Source organism: Anolis carolinensis, chromosome 3, assembly GCF_035594765.1.
Source record: "Anolis carolinensis isolate JA03-04 chromosome 3, rAnoCar3.1.pri, whole genome shotgun sequence".
Taxonomy (NCBI): Eukaryota; Metazoa; Chordata; class Lepidosauria; order Squamata; family Dactyloidae; genus Anolis; species Anolis carolinensis.
This window is the reverse complement of record NC_085843.1, coordinates 63136684-63145144: the sequence shown is the minus strand read 5'-3', so window position 1 is coordinate 63145144 and position 8461 is coordinate 63136684. Positions and strand designations below refer to the sequence as shown.

Below are 8461 nucleotides of genomic sequence, written 5' to 3'. Positions count from 1 at the left end.
CTCATACCAGGTTTTACTGCAGGTTGGGCTATACTTCTTGTAAAGATTCCAGGGCACCATTGCTGCTAGCCTATGATGTTCAATATAGTCAGTCTGGGCTATTTTCTTGCAACCACAAATGAGGTGCTCCACTGTTTCATCACTCTTTGCATTAACAGCACTTTGAATCATTGGAGGACTTTTCAATTCTTGTTTTTATTGCGTTTGTTCGTAAGGCTTGTTCTCGTGCAGCAAAAATCAGGCCTTCAGTTTTCTTTTTAAGAGTTCCCCTTCTAAGCCACTTCCATGTTTTCTTGCTGTCGACCTTCCCTTCAATGTTCTTCAAATACTGCTCATGGAGTGGCTTGCTTAGCCACTGTTCTTTTTTTGTTGCAAAATGTTGGGCTCTGTATTCTTTTTATTATTTGGTTTTCAAAATTTCAGCCTTATGGACTTCTTTCAATGCTGGCTCTTGACTTCCTTGGATATATTCTTTCATGGCCCCTTCCTCTTCCTCTTCTGATTGCATGACTTGGAGCAGCGTACTTCCTATTACAGACCTCGCTAGGTAGAGTCTGTCTATGTCACTTCTTGGGTGCAGTGGTCATAGGTTTTCATGCTTTTCTGTCCAGGGGGTCCACTTTGGCTTGTGTCCAGTTAATTATACCTGTAATGTGATGCACTACAGGCACTTCTTCTTCATCATCATCATCTTCTTCTTCTTCCTAGAAAAGCTACATGAAAACAGAAAGGTACTAAATAAAAAAGATATTAACTGGGCAGCAGGAGAGGCAAACAAGCCTGAAGAACAAAGTTTTAGGGGTGCCCATCATAATACACTTTTGTGCACCCCAAGTAGTATTTTGCAACAGTTGGGTTGGAGAGGAGAGGTTCCCCATCTAATCTTAGGGAGCTGCTAGATGATGTGAAGGAAAATGATATTTAAATTTGCCATAGATTCAAGTGATATAGATCTATATCTATATGTACACCTTTTTGAATAATAGTCACATAAGTATGGAAATTTTAATTAAAAAATCAACCCAAAAATGGGCCAAAAAGGAACCATCTGAGTGGTAAAATTGCAGCTCAGACCACCCAAGGAATACTTAAAAGAAAGGCTCTATTTCCTCCAACCCAGTGCTGCTTTGGGCCTTTTGGAGTGCTTGATTGGGAAAATGGTGGTGGTAGCCCTGAGTTGGCACTGATCTATGATAATACCATAGAATTGCACCAAAGAACCTAAAGAGTCCCGCAAATACTCCTGGGGGGATATTTTTTGGAATGTGCAGAATTGAAACTGGAAAAGAGGGTCATATTTTATATTTAATTACAAAATGATTCACATACTGTTGTATCGCAGTGCATGTTCATCTATATGCACAACATCCATCTGTATTATGTTTTAAATAAATAAATAAATAAATAAAAGCATTCCAGCACGTTCAGTTTTACAGGGTACATCTATACATATGCCATTTCAAATGCAAGCATTTAGTACCAAGCTGTTTAGATAGCGCACAGAGTTGTAGTTGAAATGTATTAACTTTTTTTACTTTGATATCAATTTCCCCCCCTAGCCTATAGCAGAAGAATTTAGGGTGGATGGAGACAAGAGAAAAGTCAACAAGATAAATAGCATAGAAACAAATTCAAGCTGAATTGTAATATAACTTTTGGTTAAACTAATGTAACTCATGATGATAATATGCCCAATTCTGCAGAAGACATAAGATAGCTATGCAGTTTGCTAAGCCAAGATTTAAATATCATGTCTAGATGGAAATGTTTTGCTTGAGCAAACTGCATAAATATAGCATGACTGGATTTTACATATAGAGCTTTGCTTCTGAGAAAGTTATGAGCAGTTTCATTCCATTTCTGGCGTTCAGTAACTATATATACTGGATATACTTGCTTGTACTTCCTGGTAACTCTATGATAGTAGTAGGCTTCATCTGGACCTACAAGAAATGTTGCAATCCTAGAAGCTGGGTCATAGTGATGTTGGACTGCAACTCCCAACATTCCTGGCTATTGGCTATGTTAGCTAGAGCTAACATCTTCAGGGGATATACCATAGCATCCCTGTTCTGTCTCCTGCACCATGAGGAGAAAAATGAATAGGTTTGAGAAAAAGAGGGACATAAAAATCAAAGGGCAAGAAAACAGTGAAGCACTGGGGTAGTTGTTAAGAGCATATTTGTAAGACTGCTTTTCAGAATGAAATGAACATACAGCATATCAGAATGGCTTCCATTACAAATATGTTACCTTCAAAACAATTCATCATAAAGACCAATCAATTAATTTTGTTCTCAGACTTCAGTGTTGTGTTTTTTTAAACCAAGCGGATAATGCACAGATATCTATAACAACCTAGAACACTCACCCATACTCACCCACAAACCAAACTATAGAGAAAACTGTACCCATGTATCTAGGAGAAAAGAAAAATCTCAATGAAGCTCATAACCCAGATTTAGCCATTTTCAGGCTTGATTTCTAAAATATGCTCTAGGATAGAATAGTGGTGATACAATTAAAATTCTCTTCCATAGACTCATTTTAGTTAACTGGTATATTAATTAGGCAACAGAAAATTAGTATACAGACTATGGGTTTACTGGATGGAATTCCTTTTGTCAGGACACATTTGTCAATTACAAAGAGAGACATTTCTACATAGTAACTTAGTGTCTTCAAACACGCATAGAATTCATTAGACATCCATCCATGTCTCAGTTTGGCTAATTTTATATCTATCTATTCAGGATTCAGCACCACTGTGTTTATTGAACTTTACTCCTAGTTACCTTATAGTAGTGATTAGAGCATTGGGCTAATACTCTGAAGGCCATGGTTTGATTTCCTGCTTTCCATGGGAAACTATTGGGCGACTTTACCTACTTTAAATCACCTACTGTCAGCCCTAGAAAACCCTGTGGTAAGGTCACCTTAGGGTTGTAATACGTCAGAAACAACTTGAAGGGACACAATGACAATAAATGTCTTTAAAGGATAGAAAGCTTAAATGTAGACAGAGATTCCATTTGAACCACTTACCATTAAGATGTTTACAGGGCATTAGCTATGTTTAGTGTGGTGAAATAAAAAGAGAGGAAAGCTTGGGGCGCGTGAAAGACTTGACACATGTGTGGCAAAAACTTTTGCAGACCCAACTTGCTTCATCTCATGATACATCTGATGAAGTGTAGTGGGTCAATGAAAGTTTGTGTCATTATAAATATATTAAACTTTTACGTGCCATAAGTTTATTTGCAGTGACTAGAAGAGTGTCTTAGACATGAAATGCAATGAGTAGAAGGGTGTCTTAGACATGAAATGACGAATTGCTAGTGCTCTTTTTGACAATGATTTTTTTTTACTTATAAAGCTCTTGTTAGTGGATTCCTTGGAAATACAACATATTTTCAGTTCTGCAATCTTCTCTTCCCCTCAGAAAGAGGCTTCTTTTAGCTCTAGATGTAGTGTTGTGATACCAAAGTACAATAATAGCACCACAAAATCCACATATTATTACAGTCTTCAAGCTTATTTAGCTAAAATAACAACTAATCATCACATCAATTTTAAGGTTTCCAGCAGCACTGAATTAGAAACCTTATAGACCCTCTTACTGCCAATCACTGGAGGAAAGGATTGCCTGAAAGCAGAACTGATTCAAGCACAGCATGGAAGCTGCAAAATCCATCTCCAAGGCACTTAGTAATGTTAATATTGTTCACGGAGTGACATTTAAACCATGCATTCTGCATAACTTGCAAAAGGAGTACATTTTCCAGATGGGATTATGACAAAGGGGCAAACTGTATGGTGCTCAAAAATATGTGTGACAAAGCTTGAATAGCTTATTTTAGTAAATAAAAACAGCTTCAGAGAAAGTGGCAAGGAGTATTTACTGTTGTCACTATATACATACTTTGTTCTCCACAGTGCCGCTTGCCTCCAATAAGCTGCTATTCATAGGTAACACTTGCATGTTTATATGGAATTCACCAGAGAGAAACAGCTTTGTGTGAGAATCCTAATTGGAGAAACCAAAAAAGCATCTTGTGTCACTCATCCATACCTTTTCAACCAGACAGGATGGATCACATGATATACATGAGTAACATACTCCATAATGATGCAGGTGCCACAAAGCCACTATGATATAATGATTAAGGTATTAGCCTGGAAATCAAGAAACCTAAACATAAATCCATTTGTTAGTTCTGGAATTGCTCTGTGTATTGAATCAATGAGAACTTAATATGATGCTTACTAACTCCATTTGATTTGGTGGATTAGTGTTAATTTGAATTAACAATTAGATATAAATCCTAGGTTTCAATTCCCACTGTGCAATGTAATTCACAAGAGAGACTTCAGGTTAGTTACTACTAGTTCTCAGTCTGATCATAGTTTTTTTTTTCCTTTCATGCAGAAGGCAAAATCAAAACTTCTGTCATTAAGCTTCAGTGAAGCAAATATCATTTGATTTGGACTGTCTTCACAATTGTCAGAAGCAGACAGAGCTTCACAGGTTTTGGTTAAATCTAAAGTTATTTAAAACCCTAAGTTAATTATTTTATCATTTTAAAAACATATTTTCATATATACAATGGTATCAATTTGGTAATATTTATGGAAAGCAAGAGGACACAAACAAATAGTTGTAGAAATGTTTTGCTGTAACACAGAATATCATCCCATAGACAGTTTTTTGCAACTGAGTCATAAAATCTTTGAAAGGCAGCATTTATAATGGAAATTATGACAGAGATATTACTTGAGTTGGAGTACAGTCCTTCCAGTCACTGAAAACAGTATTGCATAAAATTCCCCTGGAAGTCATAAGGCTCAAGTGAGCAGAAATGCATATAATCATAATAGCAAACCCAAGTGTGTATGCAGGGAAGCAAATTTAAAGCTGCAGAGAGGGGATTTAGTGACAAGAATCTGGTGACATTAATGGAACCCACAGAGCTAAATTTTCTTTGCTATCTACACAATATTCCTGGTTGCTTAATTAACCAATGGGACATGACAGAGTGTGAAGTGTGTTGTATTAATTCTTACTTAGTACATTAGGCACAAAGGCAGAGGCCAAGTACTGTCTATGCAGTCAGGCTTAGATTAATAATCCACAGTTTGTGCACTGCTGCACTGTATTACAATTAGAAAATGGTAGCATTAAAATATTTATATTATTAATGAAATTAGAAGTCTCTTGCTGTAATCTGTACTTTTCTCAGGTTCAGAACAGTAAAGAGGACTGATCAGCCCAGAAATAGGATATTCGATAGATCATCATATCAATCCTTTTGTTATGAACACTGTGCTGATTTAGCAAATACATTTTCTGGGAGACACTTTTGTTGTGTGCTCTTTTGAGATATACATGTGTCCTGCTTTTTGTTGCCTTTCAGAGGGCTTTTAATTTTATTTAAGTTTGCATTTAATTTTCATGAATTATACATCATAATAAGTTTGTATTCATATGTATTATTGATTTTTTTAGTTGTTTATAGAGTGTATACCTGGTGTTGCCTGGGTTTGTATTTTTTGTGTGTGTGGCTCTTTCTTTTCTTCCTCCCTTTCCCTCACACACTTTGTCTCCCTCTCTTCTCTTTTTTTCCTTCTTCCCTTTCCCTCATACATCTCCCTCCCACCTCCTCTTCCATGACTTTCCTCTCCCTCGCATCTTTCCCTTCCTTCCTTCCTTCCTTCCTTCCTTCCTTCCTTCCTTCCTTCCTCCCTCCCTCCCTCTATTCCAGTGGTTTTCAACCTGTGGGTCCCCAGATGTTTTGGCCTTCAACTCTCAGAAATCCTAACAGCTGCTAAACTGGCTGGAATTTCTGGCCAAAACACCTGGGAACACACAGGTTGAGAACCACTGCTCTAATCTTTTTCTTTCTTCTCTGCTTCCTCCCTTCCTCCCTTCTCTTTCTTTCTTTCCCTTCCCTTCATCTTCCTCCATTATCCGCATGCATATCCTACCTAGCAGCAGCCAATATGCTCCACTCCCTTTCTTTTCCAGTCACATCACAGAGGACTACTTCACTGAGCAACAGCCTAATATCCTTTATTCCTTTTCTTGCTCTCAATTCTGGGCCAAAAAGAGGTGGGGTTTTAAAGCTCAAACCCCACAATTATTTTAAGTTGGATACTAAAGGTTATGTATGCCAAGCTTGGTCCAGATCCATCAAGCCATGTGGAGGCCTTTATGGTATGAACCAGCCAACATATACATACATATTATCCATATTTTGACACACACATACACACACACATGCTAGTCTATATGATTACAATATATACTCAGTGTTGCTTGAGTGTTGGAGGGGCAGTTACCTGCCTGCTTTCTCCCTCCTTCTGCTCTGAGTAGGCCTGCCTCACCATGTCTTCATGGCAATGCTCTGACAATGGTGGTCAGAATCTCTTTGTGCCTCTGACTTTCCTTCCTCCATTTCCCTCATATACCTTCCTCTTTTTTCTTTCTTTCCTTTCTCTCAATTTCTTTCTTTTCACTTATTTTTATTTATTTATTTATCCTTCCAGCCTTCATCCCTTTCTAGACAATAAAATACATCCAGTGGCAATGGCTGCTCCCATTTCCATTCTTCACATCCTACATGTGGGAAGTTCATGTTAATGGGATTTCTGTAAAGACTTTCTTCCAGCCCATATGGAGGATTTTTAAGGCCCTATGCTATTGAAGTCAGAATTTATTCATCAAGAAGATTCACACATTACAGTGCTGGTGCTTCATTCTTTGCCGTGTTCAAAATTCATGATAGATTCCAGTGCATACTGTATAGACCCACTTATTCTTTCCACAGTCCTACTGGCTTGTGTGTGTGTGTGTTGTTGTTGTTGTTGTGCAAGCACAAAATAAATACAAAAATCTTTAAGCTGAACTAGGAGCACTGACACCAACTGGGAATGGATGGAAATGGTTGTCTAGCCCTTAGAGTTGACTTGCACATATTAATTGAACTTGCTGTTCCATTCCTGCTTACCTTGCCAGAGGAAATGCTGAAGCATATGTAATTTCCTGATTTTCTGTCTCGGGGCATTCTTGCTACAAACTGCCTTGTCTAAGGCAGAACATGCTCCATGTATAACAGACTGAAAACTGCATCCCTGATTTGATACATTGCCAGTAGCACCTCTGATCTATCTGGATAGGGTTATAGTTTTGCAAACTTTACTTACCTTAAAAATGGTTCTGGTAGTCCTCATGACACACAGTAACTTCCAGCAAAATTCTGGAATTTAAGCCATTAACCCATCCTTGCAGTAAGCCAAGTCAGAGAAGCCAAGTCTGGAGTTTGCTGGAAACTCTGGAGTGCCCTTGGCATTTGTGGCTGGATCAATTTCCATTGAGCCTGACCCAAAATCCACATGCACACTGCTGCCATCAGCCTTCCCACATGCTGATCAGATGGGTCAGTCTCATGTCACTGCCACTTTCCTTACTGGACAAATAGATCCTTGCAGTATCCTGGCCATGACAATAGTGTTTCCTGAGGGCACCTACATAATCAACTCCCTCCTTATTATTGTACAGCTGCCCCATTATGACCTCAGCAGATGTAACTGCGATGGCCAGGCTCATGCAGGAAACTTCTTGGCTATCAAGGAGTAGTGAAAGAGACAAGGCAGTGGGGTGGGCAATGGTCTTGAACCATCTGGATACCAATGTGGCATGGCAGAGGATTCAGCCCAGTTGTGGGGCTGCTATCATAATCAATTCAGGGACAGTCCACAGCATAATGCTCCAGACTGCCGCCGGATCAAGTGAACAGTGTAGACATGACTGTTGTTGAGGTTATTACTGACACTAAGTATTTACAGGATTGCTTGATTTGAGCCTGATGAAAATGAGAGCCATTATGTTCCATAGTTTCACATCGATTTCTTGTAGATGTTACATAGCACAGGGGAAAATATTGAAAATTTGGGGACAACGTGATATATATTTAATGGTACTAAACAAGAGATCCATATAGCATTACCTTTTAACATTTACCAGTTAGATAGGACCAGAACACTGCAAAATACTTGCCACCCATTCCCAGCCTAATCTAGAATTGATCCAGAAATATGCCATGCCAATTCAGTTGAATGTTACTGTGAATCTGAAGTATTTGGGAATTTGGATATATAAGACACTTGATAAAATAATAGATGGAAATTATAGAATGTCATGGAAGAGAATTTTAAAACAAATGAGTAGGTGGAAGAATAAAAATTTGAGACAGATGTCTAGGATAAGGGCATTGAAAATATTGATAATTCCAAAAATGATGTATTTATTTCAGGCTCTCCCATGAATTCCTCCCATGGCAAAATTAAAGGAATGGGATAGGAAACTAAATTATTGGGTTGAAGGGGGGGAAAGACCAAGAGTAAGGAAAAAATTGATAATTGCAAAAGAAATGAAAGGGGGATGGGGCTGTCCATGCCTAGA

The 8461-nt window shown here is 38.2% G+C and overlaps 1 long non-coding RNA gene across 1 annotated transcript; it reads right to left on the bottom strand.

The window, feature by feature from the left end:
- Positions 1 to 3880: 3880 nt before the first annotated feature.
- Positions 3881 to 7540, bottom strand: LOC134297428 (uncharacterized). Its single transcript, XR_010004161.1, has 2 exons — positions 7204 to 7540; positions 3881 to 4027 (listed from the first exon to the last, which is right to left on the bottom strand). It is a non-coding gene; the product is annotated as an uncharacterized LOC134297428 (long non-coding RNA).
- Between the last annotated feature and the right edge of the window lie 921 nt (positions 7541 to 8461).